The 21,533-nt window shown below is 40.9% G+C and overlaps 1 protein-coding gene and 1 pseudogene across 3 annotated transcripts in view; both read left to right on the forward strand.

Moving 5' to 3' along the window:
• LOC140922484 (uncharacterized) overlaps positions 1 to 7,363 on the forward strand; it is a 41,684-nt pseudogene extending 34,321 nt beyond the window's left edge.
• A 13,545-nt stretch (positions 7,364 to 20,908) lies between these two features.
• LOC140923199 (uncharacterized) overlaps positions 20,909 to 21,533 on the forward strand; it is a 28,092-nt gene continuing 27,467 nt past the window's right edge. For 2 of the 3 annotated variants that reach the window (XM_073373276.1, XM_073373279.1), the window contains exons 1-2: positions 20,909 to 20,967; positions 21,377 to 21,433. The gene's annotated coding sequence lies outside the window, so the exon portion shown is untranslated. Of the gene's footprint in view, positions 20,968 to 20,995; positions 21,233 to 21,376; positions 21,434 to 21,533 lie in introns of those variants that run through there. The other variant, XM_073373277.1, reaches the window with a different exon arrangement.

Genomic DNA, 21,533 nt, shown 5'->3' on the forward strand with positions numbered 1-21,533 from the left:
TTCGTTTCTTGTGATCGTAATTATGATTGACGGCAGCGAAAAACGCAGTTGCGAAGGCGGCTTTTGAACGTTAGAGTTCGCATGTTTGTGAAAAGCGCAGTAAAACAAAAACCTTCAATTGATTCACGAGTTGGCCCATAGAGCCCTTTGACTTATGTCCACCGTGTTTCAACAATGGTAAATCTGTTTTTTCTTTTCTTTAGAAATTTCGATCATTATCACCTCAAAGAAAAATTATTTTCTTTTATTAGAGAAGACCCCAGTCCATCAAGTCATATTACATAACGATGAAAAACACATAGAAGGATCACTATTTGTGGCAAATCAAATGCGACTGTGAAAGACAAAAACCAAATAACAAAGGAGCTATTAGATAAGGTTTTACTCTAGGTTTTAATTTTACTTTTTATCTTCGTTATCGTACATAAAGAAAAATGTTATCAACGGACAAAAAACCCACAACATATCTATACTTTTTTTCACAAGAGCTGAAACAGCAAGGCAAACCAAAAATGTGACAACCACAACCATCTTCTGGGAAAGCAGTCGATTTTATGTGCAATTTGTTATTGGAATGGATGAGAAAGGACAAACAGAAGCGAACTGTAATCTTCAAAACACCAACAAGATTGCCAATGAAGTTGGAGAAAGGAGAGAGGAAGAAAAAGGGAAAAGTAATATAGGCGACGTCAATTTCAACTCTAAAGATTTCCAGAACGCCATAGACTGCCATGAACGAGAGCTCAAAATTTCAAAAGAAGTGGGAGACAGGGTAGGAGAAGGAAGAGCGTACTGTAATCTTGGCAACGCCTTTAGAAATCTTGGACATTTCCAGAAAGCCATAGAGTACCATGAACAACACCTCAAAATTTCGAAAGAAGTGGGAGGAAGGGTAGGAGAAGGACGAGCGTACTGTAATCTTGGCAACGCCTATCACAGTCTTGGAGATTTTTAGAAAGCCACAGAGTACCATGAACGACACCTCAAAATTTCGAAAGAAGTGGGAGACAGGGCAGGAGAAGAAAGAGCGTACTGTAATCTTGGCAACGCCTATTACAGTCTTGGAAATTTCCAGAAAGCCATAGAGTACCATGAAGAAGACCTAAAAATTTCGAAAGAAGTGGGAGACAGGGAAGGAGAAGGAGGAGCTTATAGTAATCTTGGCAACGCCTATGACAGTCTTGGAGATTTTCAGAAAGCCTTGGCGTACCATGAACGAGACCTAAAAATTTCGGCAGAAGTGAGAGACAGGGCAGGAGAAGGACGAGCGTATTGTAATCTTGGCAACTCCTATTATAGTCTTGGAGATTTCCAGAAAGCCATAGAGTACCATGAACAACACCTCAAAATTTCGAAAGAAGTGGGAGGAAGGGTAGGAGAAGGACGAGCGTACTGTAATCTTGGCAACGCCTATCACAGTCTTGGAGATTTTCAGAAAGCCACAGAGTACCATGAACGACACCTCAAAATTTCGAAAGAAGTGGGAGACAGGGCAGGAGAAGAAAGAGCGTACTGTAATCTTGGCAACGCCTATTACAGTCTTGGAAATTTCCAGAAAGCCATAGAGTACCATGAAGAAGACCTAAAAATTTCGAAAGAAGTGGGAGACAGGGAAGGAGAAGGAGGAGCTTATAGTAATCTTGGCAACGCCTATGACAGTCTTGGAGATTTTCAGAAAGCCTTGGCGTACCATGAACGAGACCTAAAAATTTCGGCAGAAGTGAGAGACAGGGCAGGAGAAGGACGAGCGTATTGTAATCTTGGCAACTCCTATTATAGTCTTGGAGATTTCCAGAAAGCCATAGAGTACCATGAAAAATACCTAAAATTTTCGAAAGAAGTAGGAGACAGGGCAGGACAAGGAGGAGCGTATGGTAATCTTGGCAACGCCTATCACAGTCTGGGAGATTTTCAGAAAGCCATAGAGTACCATCAACGATACCTCAAAATTTCGACAGAAGTGGGAGACAGGGCAGGAGAAGGACGAGCGTATGGTAATCTTGGCAACGCCTATGAGAATCTTGGATATTTCAAGAGAGCCATAGAGTACCATGAACGAGACCTTAAAATTTCGAAAGAAGTGGGAGACAAGGTAGGAGAAGGAGGAGCGTATGGTAATCTTGGCAACGCCTATAACAGACTTGGAGATTTCAAGAAAGCCATAGAGTACCATCAACGACACCTCAAAATTTCGAAAGAAGTGGGAGACAGGGCAGGAGAAGGACGAGCGTATGGTAATCTTGGCAACGCCTATGAGAATCTTGGAGATTTCAAGACAGCCATAGAGTACCATGAACGAGACGTTAAAATTTCGAAAGAAGTGGGAGACAGGGCAGGAGAAGGAACAGCGTACGGTAATCTTGGCAACGCCTATAACGAACTTGGAGATTTCCAGAAAGCGATAGAGTACTATAAAAGAGGCCTCGAAATTTCAAAAGAAGTGGGAGACAGGGCAGGAGAAGGAACAGCGTACGGTAATCTTGGCAACGCTTATAACAGTCTTGGAGATTTTCAGAAAGCTATAGAGTACCATGAACGAGATTTCAAAATTTCGAAAGAAGTAGGAAACAGGGCTGGAGAGGGAAGAGCGTACTGTAATCTTGGCAACGCCTTTACAAATCTTGGAGATTTCCAGAAAACCGTAGAGTACTATGAACGATACCTCAAAATTTCGAAAAAAGTGAAAGACAGGGCAGGAGAAGGACGAGCGTATGGTAATCTTGGCAACGCCTATGACAGTCTTGGAGATTTTGAGAAAGCCAAAGAGTACCATGAACGACATCTCAAAATTTCGAGAGAAGTTGGAGATAAGGCCGAAGAAGGAAGAGCGTACGGTAATCTTGGCAACGTCTATAACGCTCTTGGAGATTTCCAGATAGCCATAGAGTACCATGAACAACTCCTGGAAACTTCGAAAGAAGTGGGAGACAGGGTAGGAGAAGGATTAGCGTACGGTAATCTTGGCTACGCCTATGACAATCTTGGAGAGTTTGAGAAAGCCATAGAGTATCATGAACGACACCTGAAAATTTCGAAAGAAGTGGGAGACAGGGCAGGAGAAGGAGGAGCGTACTTTAATCTTGGCAACGCCTTTCACAATCTTAGAGAATTGGAGAAAGCCGTTCACTATTATAAGAAGAGTGTTATGGCCTTCGACCATATCAGAAGAAATCTTATATCTAATGACGAATGGAAGATTAGCCTTAGGAGTACGTATGAAAATATTAATTTGAGGCTATGGGGGTTGCAGTTTAACGAAGGTAAAGTCGTTGAGGCACTTTTAACTGCTGATCATGGACGTGCCCAAGCCTTAAATGATCTTCTGGAGTTCAAGTATGGGTTCAAAGGGTTACGTCCAGAAATAGGAACACCCTCTGTAACAACACCTGACATTTTTAGTTACCTACCATCAAATTTAGCTTTCATAGGTATCAACGAGGGAGCAATAGTTCTCTGGGTGAACGAGAAAGGAAAAGAAATCAAAACCAGGAGTGCTCAGATTGATATCTCCGTCACAACCTATTTTCAGTCTCTTTTGGAAACTACACATAAAGAAATAGGTGTGAGAGCTGATGTTAATTGTGAAGATCGCTCATTAAGGAACCCAAGCGATAAAAAGTTACCAGAAGCCAGATCCAGTAAGCCAAAGTCACATCCTTCATATTTTGAGACAAAGTCATTACAAACATTGTACAATGTTGTTATTGACCCTATAAGAGACTTACTCCAGGCCGATGAGGTTGTGGTCGTTCCACAAGGACCTCTCTGTTTGGCGCCTTATGCGGCTTTTTTGGACTTAAAATCAAAGTACCTCTGCGAAACTTTTAGAATTCGTCTGCTTCCCTCCCTTTCTTGTCTGCGATTAATCCAAAATTGTCCTGCAGATTGGCACAGTAAGACTGGCGCTCTTCTCGTCGGCGATCCGTGGGTACAGGAGGTAATTTATGAAGGAAAGAAATTAAAGCAGTTGAAGTGGGCCGAAAAGGAAGTGCAAATGGTCGGGGAAATACTTCAAACTTCACCTCTCGTTGGAAAGCATGCAACAAAAGATGAAGTTTTAAGACGTATTTCCTCAGTTGCTTTGGTGCACATTGCTGCTCACGGTAAATTGGAAACAGGAGAAATTGCCTTGGCCCCAAACACAACACGTTCATCCCCGATTCCAGTCAAAGAAGACTATCTCTTAACTATGAAGGATGTTTTAAAGGCGCAGATTAAGGCAAGACTTGTTGTACTCAGTTGCTGTCACAGTGCTCGCGGAGAGGTCAAATCTGAGGGCGTGGTCGGTATTGCACGGGCATTTTTGGGTGCTGGTGCTCGTTCTGTTCTGGTTTCCCTATGGGCGATTGACGACGAGGCTACGATGGAGTTCATGGAATTTTTCTACCGGCAACTAGTCAAGGGAAGAAGTGCCAGTGAGGCTCTGAATGAGGCCATGAAATCCATGAGAGAATCTGACCGCTTTACTGCAGTGAAGAACTGGGCACCCTTTGTTCTCATTGGTGACGACGTGACGCTTGAGTTTGAGGGCATCAATTAAATAGCAAGGTATTTTGGGATGTATTTAAACCTGGGATCATATTACGTGTTTAAACAAAATTTTTATAGGGCAACGAACTCAACCGGCGCCACCTAACATCAAGTTGCCAATCACAGGTCATGTCAGCAGTTAAAAAGGACTCTGACTTTAGGATATTTTAAGCAGTCAAACACAAGAACATTTCTGTACATTACAAGGTGTTAGTGGCCCTGTTTGACTTCGTTCCATTGTAACATTACAGTAGAACCTGCCGTAAGGGACCACCTAAAATGCCAATATTTGCCGGTCACTTACGAACGGTAGTCGCTTAGGAGTGGTTCCAGGTATGGTGCTTTGAGTGGAAAAATGATTTTGGTATTTTTGATAAGTGGTCGGTTATGAGATGCAACAGAGGTCATACTCACCGACTGAAAGGTAGGAACCTACCGTAAATCCTCTTTTAACCCCCTCTCCCGGGGGACTTATTTCTTTCAAGCATGTTTAGGGGGGGGGGGGGGGTAATGGAGAGGGAGTTATTTAATTAATCGAAGATTGTGGTATGACTATCGATTCTCTATTCCGAAAAGAGACCGAAGCTAAAGTAGAAAAACTGAAGCATGTGAAGTTGGAGGTCGCGCAGCCGAAGATCAAAAACAAATTTGAACTTCCAGGACGTGAATAAACCATACGGGATCAGTTCACGTGAGGTGTTACAATCGTGATTAATTATTACATCTACCATACGTCTGTTAGTTAAGAATAGGGGGAGGGGGGCTTAAAAGGAAATAATTTTCTTCCCTGAATTTGGGGGGGAGGGGCTTATTGGATAGGGGGGCTTCATAGAGGATTTACGGTATGAAAGAATCAATAATCTACAATAAGGCTTTTTGTAGAATGAAGTTATCAGTTTAAATATTATCCTTTTCTCTAACAGATTTAGAATATTGTACCTCGCCGGCTTAAATCACTATCCTTTCCTTTTACTAGCTTGCTAACGATTTTTTTTTGCTGTTTTTGTTGTATAGATACGAAGCGAATGCAGTGAAGCGGTTCCTATCTGAAGTTGAACTCAGTTCAGTTTTTTGTTTAACAAATACAAAGTGGAGCGTTTATCGCGTAGGAACTCCTTATCCCGAAGAGAAAATCAAGTGTACTTTTCGTAGATTGAATCAGAAGACTAGTCGTGTGCACACCTTGTGCGGTAGTAACTTGTTCAGTAGTCACCTGAGAAGGACATCAGGAATCAGTAGTCAATTCTTATTTTTATTATTATACCATATTTTACAGAGTCATTTTAGACGTGTCTATTGACAATATGATATAGTTTTTGATGCTTTTATTATAGTTACACAGTTGTAGTTTTTATTCTTTTGGCTGATCAGTTTACTCTTACTGTCTACAAAGGTCTCAATTCTAATTTTGTAGTCAAATTGCTTATTCAATCACTGGGTTAAATCACTAATTTTGTAGTTTTACATTTACTCGCTTTTAGTCATGCGTAGGACTGCTATTTCATAGGTTTGTTCGCGTGTGGTTTGTTTCAATATCAAGTATTCTTATTTCTATTGTTGGCACCTTTTATCTGCAAGTTGGTCGTAACTTTGCCGTTTACTGTACCCCTTTTTCCTGTCGCACTATTCATTAGTTTAACTGCGTATAAATACGACTGCTTAATTCAGTTTCTGCAGTTTTTCAACTCGGCTGGTTAGCTTTGCTATTTACCTGTGGAGCTTAGCTCCCCAGGAGATCTCGACCTCTGGTAATTTTTTACTGTTTGGCCAAATCAGTCACCCCTCCCCTTCACAACTTAGGTCTTTTGGTGTCGGCAATCGATACACAGCGAGGAACTCGGAGACAAACGATTTGGTTTCTTAGGACAGTGTAAGAACCTGGGAGACTTTGTTGGGCAATTGAAACAACCCCAGCCACAGGGTAAGGTTCTATACTAAATTAGTCATACGCATTCAAAGCAACATCTGGTCTTAACTGTGCTATCTCACGGCATCTTTAGCCCTGTTGTGACACCGTGTGAACGGATGGCTCTACGCAAGTTTGCAAAAAAAAAAAAAAAGGAATGCACATGAATTGACCTTACGAAGTGTCCTTTGCTCAAACGCTACAAATTCCAGTTAGCGTACTCTATTTTATTTGTTTATTTTATTGCTTTGTTAATTGGACCCCCGAGGCCACTATATTCCGGCTAGTTCGGTTTATGCCGCGGTTCAGGCACAAAATCAAATACAAAATTTCAAAAACCAGAAAAACAAATATTAAAAAAAAATTCAAAACTAAACGCAAAATACAAGGTTCCAGTTTTATTCGCTGCGCTTTTGTTTTTTCTCTTTACGATAATTATCGTTTTAACTTCATTTTTTTTCTCTCCACTCAGCTGAGGACAGCTGAAACTTAAGGTGGAGGAATGTGAAAAGAGGATTTATTGTTATGAAGTTATTTTGTTTTCGCTGATAAAAATATGAAAAGCCAATGTAGAAATTCTTTATTCTTTAGTCTTAGCTTCTCCAAACCATAAACAACCTGTTGATATTTATTGAGCGTAAACGTATTTGTCAAGTCATGATTGTAGCAGCCTCCAAGCTGTAATCAACCTGTGAGGAACCGTTATCCACTTGTGTAACTTTTGGAAGTAATTAACGTTTCACTACAAGCTTCCATCTCCACCAGTAGTCTTTCAGAAATGATTTTGTATTCGGGTATTTTGACTCGTTGAGTTATGATGTAATCTGTATCGCATCATTAGCTTAGGTTTAAATACAAGTGCTTTGTGTGAATTTCTTCGGTTACATCCTGGTTACGTCTTGGATTAAATCTCTACATTGGAGCCAAGTTCTGTGTACAATTGTTGTCTCAAGGGTATTCAACAGGCGAAAGGGATTCCGTGCCTTCTCGCATCCCGCGAGTGTCCCCAGGAAAAGGACTTTCCCAGAGAGCATTGTAGAGTTTTCACCGTCGTCCGTTTATCCTTTTGTGAAGGCAAAAACCTGTTGAAAAACCTGTTTTCACATTTGGATACATCGTTTCTTTTCCCAACGAAAAATTCTAATGATCCAGATTTTTTATCTGACCTTAGATTTTAATAAAGAAACGCACTCTGAGTTTCTCCAGTTTAGCTAGCTCGGCTAGTTAGCTTTCTTATTTAGCTGTCAGCTCCTCAAAATGTCGTTGATGTCTGGTAAGTTTTTTACTTTGTGGACCTCTCAGTCACCCCTCCCTTCACAACTTAGTTCGTCGATCGTGTCGGCAACCGATATACAGTGTTGGTTTTCTAAGGCAATCAGGTGCGTTGCTACCAATTTGTTCCTTTTAAGCCCCAGTTGTAGAAGTCTTGAAAGAGCGGGGATCGGGGGAGGGGGTGAGGATAGTACATCATTTTCAAGGGAATTCTCTTGGGAATAAGCATTTAGAAATAGAAATACTTATTCCCAAGAGACTCGAATTGTTTGAGGTTGAATTCTAAAATACGGAAATTGGTCCATTCGTGTGGAGTGGTCAAACAGTCGTTTTCCCAGAGAGAGATGAGTAACTCAAAGGGATACTATTCTTAACGTTAAGGCAGAGTAGTTTTGGAAACTCTTTCGTACCTCCCACTTTGACAGAGTTTTGTGTCCGTCGTCCAACGAGTCACGTTGCAAACAAGGACGTTCGCGGGTAAAAATTGGAGATGTAATGTCAAATTCGTTTAAAAGTGACGCGGCCGGTGATGCGAATATCTAGTTTGCGCTACGACAACAGCCGACGAAGAAAGTGAAGTCCAAGAAAATGTGGTAAGTACATTAAATCGAAACATTTTGACTTGTGTAGTTTTAGTGGGATGGTTAAACATGTTCAGAGGAACATGAGCAGGGGAATGGAAAAATATATTGCCGCATTGTTCTGTTATTGTTATCAGCTCTGATTGTTTCAACTCCCGCACCCCGCCCCTATTACAATCAAAGCCGCCACCAACGTTTCAGACAGTGAATAATACTGTGAGGGATTATTTAACAAATGATTCCCTTAAAAAGAACAAAAATAACCGAGAAAAGGGAAAATAATTGCTATAAATACACCGTCTTTAAAATATGAATAAATAAGAAAACCAGCACGTGCTCCAGAATTTTTTACAGCCATCACATGCATCAGGGGCACCCAATAGAGCTGTTTCTAAAAAAATATATGTTCTTCAGGTCAATTTTTGCTGGATGAGAGTTTGGAAGAAGTGATATGTCCAAAGATGGAAAGTGTTGCTTGGAAAAATATAACTGTGGGTGTCTGTTGGGATTTGATGTGTAGAATATCTGGCATGAGTTTTTTTTGCCAGAAACTTCCCCACCCCCTGAAGGGATAAATTCGCCTTTTGGCCACACCCATGTTTCTATGCCCCCCTCTACCCCCCACTGAAGGTCTGAATTTTGTCTTGTGGCCTCACCCAAACCGGCCAGAAGTGGCTGGAGATACCCCTGCTGGGAAACTTCCCAGTAAGTCAGGTTCCAAGTTCTAGGTACACCTTGCTGGCTTGGAACTCTCCCATCAGTCTTGCTGGGAGTGAGGAACACATAAATTTTTCCCAGCAATCTCCCAATCGAAGTGACTACACACAGAGAGAGTCAAATAAAGGTAAAGGTACTGAAGTAAAGCAGTCCCCACCCCTGCCATTTTCTCAGGGAAACGCCCTGGGAACAAGGTTAAAGCGGGGACCCCCTCTCTGAGTCTTTTGTGAAGGGAAAAACCTGTCTCCACACTGGTGTTTAAGTGAAAAACATGTTTTCACATTTGGATACAACGTTTCTTTTCCTAACGAAAAATCCCAATGATCCGGACTTTTGATCTGATCTTGGATTTTAGTAAAGAAACGCTTAGTTAGAAACGTTTAGTTAGCTCGGCTAGTTAGCTTTCTTATTTAGCTGTCAGTAGAGCTTAATTAGCTCCCCAGTGTCTCGATCTCTGGTAATTTTTTACTGTGTGGCCCTCCCAGTCACCCCTCCCTTCACAACTTAGTTCTTACTGTGTGGCCCTCCCAGTCACCCCTCCCTTCACAACTTAGTTCTTACTGTGTGGCCCTCCCAGTCACCCCTCCCTTCACAACTTAGTTCTTACTGTGTGGCCCTCTCAGTCACCCCTCCCTTCACAACTTAGTTCTTACTGTGTGGTCCTCCCAGTCACCCCTCCCTTCACAACCTAATTCTTCGTGTCGGCAACTGATATACAGTTTTGGTTTTCTAAAGGTGATGTTACACCAGACGATTTTAGCGCAACACAGCGTTGCAGCATTGTTGCGACGTTGTTTCGAATAGTTACAACATTGTTCCAACAGTTGCAACGCTGTGTTGCGCTAAAAATTGTCGTTGCGAATCGTCCCGTGTAACATCACCCAAGACAGTCAGGGGGGCTGCCACCTTTGTTTTCCTTTTAAGCCCGAGTTGTGGAAAGTCTTGAAAGGGCGGGGCTCGGGGGAGGGGGTGAGGACATAAAAAATCTGAATAGTACATCATTTTCAAGGGAATTACCTTAATTAATTCTTTATAAATGGTTATTCCCAAGAGAGTCGCATTGTTTGAGGTTGAATTCTAAAATATGGAAATTTGTCAATTCGTGTGGAGTGGTCAAACAGTCGGTTTACCAGAAAGAGATGAGTAACTCAGAGAAATACTATTCTTAACGTTAAGGCAGAGTAGTTTTGGAAACTTTCTTTCGGACCTCCCATCGCGACAGAGTTTTTTGTCAGTTGTCCAACGAGTCAAACAAGGACCTTCGCAGGTAAACGTTGGAGATGTAATGTCAAATTCGTTTAAAAGTGACGCGGTAAGTCATGCGAATATCTAGTTTGCGCTATGACAACAGCTGCCGAAGATTTAGTGACGTCCAAGAAAATGTGGTAAGTACACTAAATCGAAAAATTCTGACTAGTGTAGTTTTAGTAGGATGGTTAAACATGTTGAGCCGTGGAATATGATATGAGCAGGGAATGAAAAAATATATTCCATTGTTCTGTTATTGTTATCAGCTACCAATTGTTTCAACCCCGCACTCCGCCTCTATTACAATCAAAGCCGCCACCAACTTTTCAGGCAGTGAATAATACCGTGTAGGATTATGTAACATATTCCCCGAGAAAAGGGAAAATAATTGCTGTAAATACACTGTCTTTTAAATATGAATAAATAAGAAAACCAGAACGTGCTCTAGAATTTTTTACAGCCATAAAATACATCTCTGAGCATGCTGAGCACTTTGGGCCTTTGAACAGACCGAAACAAGAGCCCATAACCCGGAGAGAGCAACTCCCATACTAGGCCTATGTCACGGCGTTTTTACGGACCAGTTTATTTTTAGACACATTTTAGGGCACTTTTTCCCGCGAACACAGAATCTCCACCATGTCTCTGAGGGCATTCGAAGTATAAGATACCAAAAAGGAAACTGAACGTTATTAAAAGGCAAAAAATATCATTTTTAGGTCTGTAGGTTTTGCTGACTGGTTTGTGGAATTTAAAAGATATTCAAAATTCGCGCCAAAACCCTTCGAAAAATAAACTGGTCCATGAAAACGCCGTCAGACACGAGCTCATGGAAGTTGCGCGGTCCGGGTTATGGGCTCCTGACCGAAACTGACAGATGCCCCTTTACCCTTTCTTCAACTGGTGACATCCCTTTTCTTTCATACTGACCTGAAGCCTGAAAAAGATACCCCTTTCGGGCGGAGTCTTCCTGTGAAGGCCATTATAGAAACTTGAAAGTACCCCCGTGTGGCATTTCATTCTCCGAAAAGAAACCTCGACGTTTATACCAGCAAAATGATATTCAATTATTGAAGATATACCGACTCTAAATTCAACTTCATTTTCTATCGCCTGAAAAGAGGGTTTTTAGAAGAGTTAAGGGTAGGGGTAATCATTGAATAAAAGGAAGCGTCTGGCATATAGTATAGCTATACACTGATTCTGCACTGATATGATAATGAGCGGGGAAATGTGTCAAACCTGAAGATACCCTGGGGGTTCGACTGAAGCACTGCAGTCAACTCCGTGTATCCCGGACACCTTTTGTGTCTGTTATGGAGAAGTGACTACCTATATAGAAAGTCAAATAAAGGTAGTGAAGCAAAGCATTTCCCGCCCCTCTCATTTTCTCCGGAAAACGCCCTGGAAACGAGCTTAAAGCGGGGACCCCATCTTTGGTCCTCTTTGAGTCCGTTGTAGGGATGTGGCCGTTAAGAGACTGGGGATTATATTGCCGCCAGATCACAGAAAACTTCAAATCTCAGAGCCGGAACAAAGACATCCCTAGAGGGGGAGAGGTTGGGGCTTAAATTCTTCAACAGAAAGAAAACATTGGACCGTGATTTCACCAACATTTTAGGAGATGCTCGTAAGATGTTTCACAGACCCTTAGCTCTGCAGCCAGCACCAAAACCAGATTTTTTGTTTCCTCCTTACGCTGAACGTTAAAAATACGGTGCATTTGGGCGATGGCAACATTTGATTACAACTAGTGGTATCCTTCTGTAATTTGGGGTTACATTTACCTCAGGAACTGCTCCCAGTGGAGCCAGCGCGCGGTACTGGCTACTAAACAATACTTTAAAGCAGCATAAAGAGCAACGCTAGAACCCATCCCAGTCACACATCTACTTCGGTTGTTTAAGATATCGATATTGATCAAACAGAACCATCAATGAGTTCCCACCCCGGGGGGAGAAAAACTCCGAGCCGAGCTGTTTACTTACTGACAAGAGAGCATCCTCTCTTGCTTACAGATGAGCACGGAAAGCGACAATTTGTCTAGCCTGCGTAGCAAGCGACAAAAGGGTAGCCTGTAAATAGGCTCTCTGTTTGGGGAAAGTGTGATCTGAAAAAATCACGAGGTTTTTTTTCACCCTTTACCCAAACAGAGAGCTTGTTCACAAGCTAACAAAAGGTGTAAGGGATTCGGAGCTAGGGGGGAGGGGAGGGGAGGGTAATTTGATTCCATGGGATTAGTAGAGGATTAAAACTTGTAAACTGCCTCAATCTCATGTAATGTTGAAATTTGTAGTACCTTGATAAAATTATAGGGGATCAGTAGAAAATTGGGAGGAATTGAGGGAAAACTATCTTTCGTAATACAACCACTGAAATTTGTCACCAGTCCGGTTGTCAACAACAACAACAACAACATAAGCTTTATTTGCATGACTATAGTTATGTAGTTACGGTATTGCAAAGGCTTTAACATAAAGTTGCAATTTATAAGTAAATGATAATGCAATGCAATGATTACCACAGTCAATCAAATTTCATCAGCATGATTTGATGACAAATTAGTACGTAAATCATTACATAATGAGACAAATTTCAACAGATGTGAATTTACGGGAAAATTCTGTGAATTCATCAATTTAATTAATTATTCTGTGTAAGATAGCTGATTAAAGTCGACAAAAGTTTGTTGGATTTGATTGTAGAATTTCTCCCTTGGGATTGAATATTTTGGACAATGGAAGAGAAAATGAAATTCGTCTTGAGATAGCAGAGTTACAAATAGGGCAGAATCTATCATTGCGGGAAGTTTGATTATATCCAGTTTCAATCATGAGTTTTTGGTTACTTATGCGAATTTTCACTAAGTCTTTCCTATTGGTTGAATTACTGATTAAGTCTAGATAACTTGAAATTTTATAATCATGTTTAAATAAGCTGTAAAATTGCAGTTTCTTAGAATGATGGATTGTATGTTTCCAATATGTAATATATTTTTGTCTTATTGCCCCCGCAGGGATTTCGCCCAAAGGCGAAATCCCGAGGAGGCACCCTAGTAACTCGCGCGTATATTAACTAGTTATAGTTGTCACTAAATCTGCCCCCGACCTTTTAAAACCCGAATGAAGACACCTTGTGGTTGTCCATGTATTTGCCATGAACCTTTGAAATGCAGTTTTCTTATTAGAGTTTCTGAGTGTAAGTCTTTTGTTCTCTTTTGTGTTTTCTCAATTATTACACTTTGTTTCCTGGGTTAATGAAAATCCTCATACATGACATGCCTAGGATGGACAATTGTTTTTTATACATCTCATAATGAGTTCAACCAACACTGCAAATGTAATAGAACGCGTGTTAAACAGCAAAACCATCTTTAATTATCTATTTGTAACTAAATTTCCTATAACTAATGTGTCGAACGGATGCTTTGGCTTCGAGTGTGACATTCTTGAACGCAACGTCGAACGCAACTGATATAAATGATTTCGCAATAAACTAACCATACAAAAACATGGACCACTGTTTCAAGTTTCTCACCTTTGAGATATTTCCCAGTTCATTTTTTCTGGCATGTCCTTGTATAAAATAAAATAATCGGGATTTCGCCATAAACTAACCCTAAAAACACATGGACCACTGTTTATTAAACCCTGAATACCTTAATATAGAACAAAACCCGGTTATTTTACGATAGCACCTTTCTTGTCTTTGACTGGGTTTTGAGAAATTTGAGCTATTCCTGATATGGTTTGAATCGAGTTTGTCGATCCACGTTGACAAAACCAGTTTAAAGTTCTGTCGATCCACGTTGCTGATTTGTGTCTGACAAATCAAGTTCTTTAATACCAAACAATTGTGCAGTACTGCTGAATAACTTTTTAACTCTATAGAAATATGTATCTCGCAATAACCTTCGCGAAACTCGGTTTGGTAACGGCACTCAAGTTAAGCCCTGTCGGTCGGGGTTACGAACTGGACGGGTGACCAACCGCGAATATCGTGTTAAAGGTCCATACGTTGTTCTTTCTCTTCTTCTTCTTCTTTTTTGCGTATTATGTAGTGTTATTGTTAACAGTGTATTGAAAAGCACATTTAGCATTATTTCGCCACAGGCAGACCACCCTCTGTTAGTGGGGGCCGTTGTTGATTGAAATCTGAGCAACGATCTTTTGTTGTTTATAGAAGAAATACATATGAACAATACGGTGGCTATAATTTGTTCCAAAATGCAGAATTTAAAGCAAATTTTTCAATAAAAGTTTGAAGAAAATGTTAACTGAGTCATGTGTCATGTTTTTTTCGCCGTCCCGTGCTGTTTTAAGCGCTATTTTGCGAGATGAATATTTGACCTCGGCGGTTAGAACTAAAGAAGGAGACAAGGCAGGCAGCAATCAGCCGCCGGCGCGTGACCCAGTCCAATTTAAGCAGGAACTGACGCCAAACTATTTTATTTCTTACCTCGGAAAAACTGGCTCCCGATCGACTAGATATGTATCCATGCCCCATCCGAATGAGAGCTCAATCCTTCCAAAATTTCTCGAGAAAAGCGATCCTGAAGTTACAAGACCAGCTTTCGCAACATGACCGGTGCAAAAAACTCAACCAAAGGCATTTGAGTTATGCGCGTCGATTCAAATCCACCAATCAACGTATCACGACCAAACAAACATCCCTGTGCGGGGCAGTGTTGTGGCTTTGAACTGCCAATGGTCGCGATACGTTGATTGATGGATTTGAATCGACGCGCATAACTCAAATGCCTTTGGTTGAGTTTTTTGCACCGGTCATGTTGCGAAAGCTGGTCTTGTAACTTCAGGATCGCTTTTCTCGAGAAATTTTGGAAGGATTGAGCTCTCATTCGTATCACGACCAAACAAACATCCCTGTGCGGGGCAGGGTTGTGGCTTTGAACTGCCAATGGTCGCGATACGTTGATTGGTGGATTTGAATCGACGCGCATAACTCAAATGCCTTTGGTTGAGTTTTTTGCACCGGTCATGTTGCGAAAGCTGGTCTTGCAACTTCAGGATCGCTTTTCTCGAGAAATTTTGGAAGGATTGAGCTCTCATTCGGATGGGGCATGGATACATATCTAGTCGATCGGGAGCCGGCTTTTCCGAGGTAAGAAATAAAATAGTTTGGCGTCAGTTCCTGCTTAAATTGGACTGGATCACGCTCCGGCGGCTGATTGCTGCCTGCCTTGTCTCCTTCTTTAGTTCTAACCGCCGAGGTCAAATACTCATCTCGCAAAATAGCGCTTAAAACAGCACAGGATGGCGAAAAAAACATGACACATGACTCAGTTAACATTTTCTTCAAACTTTTATTGAAAAATTTGCTTTAAATTCTGCATTTTGGAACAAATTATAGCCACCGTATTGTTCATATGTATTTCTTCTATAAACAACAATAGATCGCTGCTCAGATTTCAATCAACAACTGCCCCCACTAACAGAGGTTGGTCTGCCTGTGATTTCGCCGCCCGCATTTAGAAAAAGACAAAAACAAAGAACAAATATGGCCCGGTGCAGTTCGCCTGAAAATTATTGTTATTCGGGCCGTAATACGGAGCTGAAACTTTGCAGACTTTGATCTATATATCTGCGGGGAAACCGGCAAACTAAGAAATCTGGGTTTTCGACAGTGTAAAACGATCATAATTCCTTTGATTCCAATCTCCTGTTCCTCTGTCTGTTGTTGTCGGCGTTGCCTTCGCTGTGCTCATCGATGTTCCTTCTACTCCGCGGTTTCTTGTTGACGTCTTCTCCTTCGTTGTTCACGCTGAATTTGAAGTCAGCGTTCTCGCTCTAGAGGAGTTTCGGTGGAAAATCTTCCCGGACGAGGATTTGGAGCCACTTGTTGTGCTTGTGTACGACACAATTCGGCGAATGCGACTCGTTGACAAACCCAGTTTGCGCGGTTGCTGAGCCACGCGCACGCGCAGAAAATTAACCGGGACCACCGTGCGCGCCTAGTTTCATCAAATCGGGAAAGCTTCGCATATACTAACAGCATGGACTAGTTATAGTTGTCACTAAATCTGCCCCCGACCTTTTAAAACCCGAATGAAGACACCTTGTGGTTGTCCATGTATTTGCCATGAACCTTTGAAATGCAGTTTTCGTATTAGAGTTTCTGAGTGTAATTCTTTTGTTCTCTTTTGTGTTTTCTCAATTATTACACTTTGTTTCCTGGGTTAATGAAAATCCTCATACATGACATGCCTAGGATGGACAATTGTTTTTTATACATCTCATAATGAGTTCAACCAACACTGCAAATGTAATAGAACGCGTGTTAAACAGCAAAACCATCTTTAATTATCTATTTGTAACTAAATTTCCTATAACTAATGTGTCGAACGGATGCTTTGGCTTCGAGTGTGACATTCTTGAACGCAACGTCGAACGCAACTGATATAAATGATTTCGCAATAAACTAACCCTACAAAAACATGGACCACTGTTTCAAGTTTCTCACCTTTGAGATATTTCCCAGTTCATTTTTTCTGGCATGTCCTTGTATCAAATAAAATAATCGGGATTTCGCCATAAACTAACCCTAAAAACACATGGACCACTGTTTATTAAACCCTGAATACCTTAACATAGAACAAAACCCGGTTATTTTACGATAGCACCTTTCTTGTCTTTGACTGGGTTTTGAGAAATTTGAGCTATTCCTGATATGGTTTGAATCGAGTTTGTCGATCCACGTTGACAAAACCAGTTTAAAGTTCTGTCGATCCACGTTGCTGATTTGTGTCTGACAAATCAAGTTCTTTAATACCAAACAATTGTGCAGTACTGCTGAATAACTTTTTAACTCTATAGAAATATGTATCTCGCAATAACCTTCGCGAAACTCGGTTTGGTAACGGCACTCAAGTTAAGCCCTGTCGGTCGGGGTTACGAACTGGACGGGTGACCAACCGCGAATATCGTGTTAAAGGTCCATACGTTGTTCTTTCTCTTCTTCTTCTTCTTCTTTTTTGCGTATTATGTAGTGTTATTGTTAACAGTGTATTGAAAAGCACAATTAGCATTATTTCGCCGCCCGCATTTAGAAAAAGACAAAAACAAAGAACAAATATGGCCCGGTGCAGTTCGCCTGAAAATTATTGTTATTCGGGCCGTAATACGGAGCTGAAACTTTGCAGACTTTGATCTATATATCTGCGGGGAAACCGGCAAACTAAGAAATCTGGGTTTTCGACAGTGTAAAACGATCATAATTCCTTTGATTCCAATCTCCTGTTCCTCTGTCTGTTGTTGTCGGCGTTGCCTTCGCTGTGCTCATCGATGTTCCTTCTACTCCGCGGTTTCTTGTTGACGTCTTCTCCTTCGTTGTTCACGCTGAATTTGAAGTCGGCGTTCTCGCTCTAGAGGAGTTTCGGTGGAAAATCTTCCCGGACGAGGATTTGGAGTCACCTGTTGTGCTTGTGTACGACACAATTCGGCGAATGCGACTCGTTGACAAACCCAGTTTGCGCGGCTGCTGAGCCACGCGCACGCGCAGAAAATTAACCGGGACCACCGTGCGCGCCTAGTTTCATCAAATCGGGAAAGCTTCGCATATACTAACAGTAAAACGATACTTCTTCTTTACGCGGGGGACATTAGGGTGCCTCCTCGGGTTCCGGCCTCTGGGCCGGAACCCTGCGGGGGCGATAATAGAAAGACTGGATAGGAAACTTATGTCACGTGGACTGATTTCTTATCGCCGATTGGTTGGTTCGTGCTCCAAGATGGCGTTGGATGGTTCCATCATAGTGGAGATTTGTGACGAAACGATGGCGAAAATGTGGCGCAAACCAGTCGAAATGTAGGGTTTCTTTGCCTGCATGTTCTTCTTTTTCGGATTTTTTAGTGGTACTTTAATTTTTGGTGGGTGTTTTTTCCTTCGTTTGTTGTCTTACGGCGATGGCGATCCTTCAAAGCCACACTTGAACCTTCAAGGTAAGCACTTCTTGTTGTTGTTTTGTGTTATTTGTCCTTGTCTTTGAGAAAATTGCGTCCCAAAAATTGACTTCACCAGAGCCATTTTAGTACACTTGGCGACTGTTTTGGGACGCCTTTATTATGAAGGTTTCTTCTTGTTTCTATTCTTAACTACGATTGACCGATGTTTTAAGGATGGAATTGTGGCATAGGCATAGTTACAGTCTGAATGCTGTTATTTTTCAGCCATAAATTTCATTTGAAAATGGCTGAAACTAACTACGTTCGGAGCTGGCGCCGAGCAAGTGTACACACACGGTGTGTAAAGTTCCAATCGACCGACAAGTGTGTGTTGAGAACTGTTTCACTCAAGTAATATCCTAGATTAATCCTGCTATATTGTTCGTAAAGCAGTATGTTAATTTCGCTCATCTTTTAATGTTGAAATAAAACCACTATATTACATATCCAGTGAATACAATCGCCTCACGTCGCTTCTCGCAACTTGTTTTCGAAGACACTGAAGAGACTCGATAAAAATTTGTACTTTTTCCTTACATAAACTATAAATAATTATTGCATCAATGGGAAAACACCTACTGACATTTTTGTCCTCCGTTTAGGCTCCTAAGTGTTGTTGTTATTTTTTAAACAGTGTTTTAGATTTCCTTTTGTTTTTCTTTCTTGCAGGATTTGCCTAACACACATAGTCAATGAAGACAGTAAAATTGTGGTCAAGTACTCTTCTGAGAGGGCACAAATCAATCAATCTTTCTGTATTAAACAGCAACAAAGTTGCTTTTGTCATGCATGAGAGCCAGAAGGTGGCATCTAAATCATTTATGATAAGAAACTTTATTTATCACTTCTGAAGTGTATTTATTACTTCTTTGTGAGAGGGACAAATTAACTGTGTTTGAGGGTCAATGCTTGTATTAGCTATAGAGTCATGTGTTTAAGTTGGAAAAAAAACGTCTATATCTGAATCACATTGTTTTTCAAACCAAAGGTGGACTTGATTAGCACTTTTATTATATTCGTTTTTTTAGAGATCCAAAGCAGCAATGTACCTGTAGATGATAAACCTTACCAAGGTATATTCTAAATCAAATTAATAAAACATATACCTGTACTTGTTTGGGGTATGCATTTTGTTTTCAACAACATGATAATGTAACCAGACAGTCATATTTTTTCAATCCCTCATCCACTTACCTCAGACTAAACAAAAACCCCATAACCCCTGATGTTACTGTTTTTTTTTTTTTTTTTTCATATATAAAAGTAGCTTCTATTTTTCTTTGGGAACAGTGTTTATGTTTATTTCAGAGGTGATTTACAGTATTCCCTATCCATCATTAACACTACACAAAAACTTAAACTTTTTTTCATCATAAAAAAGGTCAGTATTTCAAAGATAATACATTTCTAGGTTTTAATAAGCCTTATGGAAGACCAGTGTTTCCTAATAAAAAAAGGAGTGAAGGTTCTACTATTTACCAGGAGAGATTGCTTCCGAGTTGTATTCTAGTAATTAACAATTAACCGTTTTACAGAACATTTTTAAAAGCGTTACAGTTCGCTTTTTCAAAGACCTGACTGAAAAGTACCTTGGGTCACTGTACATTTATACCTGATTCTAACAAAACAACTTGCTTCACAATGAAAATTGATTTGAAAAAGTTTAGAAACGGCGTTTCCACGGTGGTCCGCAAGCAAATTTCCTTTCTCTGCTGTGAGCTTTTCCCCGCTTTTTTATATTTCTCAAATACGACTTCTTGTCACTGGTTGTCCGTAAATAAAATTGAAGGGAAAATTAAACGCTTCTTTGAGCTGGGTACTTTTACCGCTAATAAAATCATTTTGTCAAGGATTGTTAACTTATAAAATTTGGCACTCGCTGAGCTTGTCGATAAAAGCAGAAAAGAAATCGTGAAAACCCTGATGAAAAGGGTCAAAATTATTTCCGGTTTTCTTGTGGTTTGAAGAAAATTAGGCTGTGCCTTTTTTATAGGTGTTTTGTAGCTGTATACATGTAAGTTTTTGCATACTTTTTATGTAGTTAGGCTTCCTGTTTGGTGCATAAAATTATCGCGGGCGCTGGAGTCATCCGTCGCTCTCACTAGTTTCATAATCATTTACTCTGTCTTTTGCCTCTACCGGTTCTGTACTTTCTAACTGTCTTCTCCAAGAGCAAGTCCTCTTCATCCTTTACTTCAAAACATGGCCAATAGGTATAGTCGAAGACAGAGATAGTGAAATAGACGAGGAAACATAAGACGCGCAAAACGTCGAATGAGGTTGAATGGCTCTCGATAATGTGACGTCACATTTCTCCACTATGTTGGAAACGATCGCGTCAGCCAGTTTCCTATCCAGTCTTTCTATTATCCATGCTAACAGTAATACGATACTTCTTCTTTACGCGGGGGACATTAGGGTGCCTCCTCGGGTTCCGGCCTCTGGGCCGGAACCCTGCGGGGGCAATAATAATGACGTTTCTATTGTTTGCGCCCGCAAGTACGAAATGGTTAGGATGACGTAAATCAGAAAAGGGATTTTCTCAGCCTCGTACCCAGGCCTGTTCGCGCTATCTGAGTGACCAGAGGAGGCTTGGAACCCAGCGCGATAGGCGAATTTTCCCGACAAGCTTGACAGGTGACGTCACATCCGAAATCGCCGAGGACGACTGGGAACGACGCTGGGATTTTCTGAGAAAGGAAGCGTGTGGTCTAATCTTTGTGTGTCGCTCTGAGGAGCAGCTGATTTGAAGGTAAGAAAAACTAAACTTATATATATATATATTTGAGGAAGCACTGTTATTCGACCACGAAAGCATAAGATTCGTGTTTATCCGAAATCTAGGATCGAGAGACGCTTGGTGAGCGTACTACAAGTTGAAAAACTTGTCAGTCACGCGTTCATCATTAGCTGCACGTTATTTATAATACTGGAGGTTATTCGATTTGTTAGACACAAATCACTTGGAGGATTGAAAGACTCAATCCACAAACACGAAAGATCTACTAAACAAACAAGTGAGCATCAAACTTAGTAGTTGCTACAGGCATTTGGCTTATCAGCAGATCTTATTGCAATTGCTTAGTACGGAGCGAGTTTCATGTGTGATCGCGTGTTGAGTTTATACGTCTTTTAACGAAATATTTTGCTGTACATTTTAGAAACTTCCTGGGAACTGAAACTTTGTTGTGAAAGCTGTGAAAGTCATTGCATATAAGGTAAGGATCCGTGTTTGATGTGCTTCCTTTTATCTCACGTCGTTAATGAATTGACATAATAGACCTATTGGCTAGCTCAATGTTGTACCCAATTCAAACC

This window comes from Porites lutea, chromosome 13, assembly GCF_958299795.1.
Source record: "Porites lutea chromosome 13, jaPorLute2.1, whole genome shotgun sequence".
NCBI lineage: Eukaryota > Metazoa > Cnidaria > Anthozoa > Scleractinia > Poritidae > Porites > Porites lutea.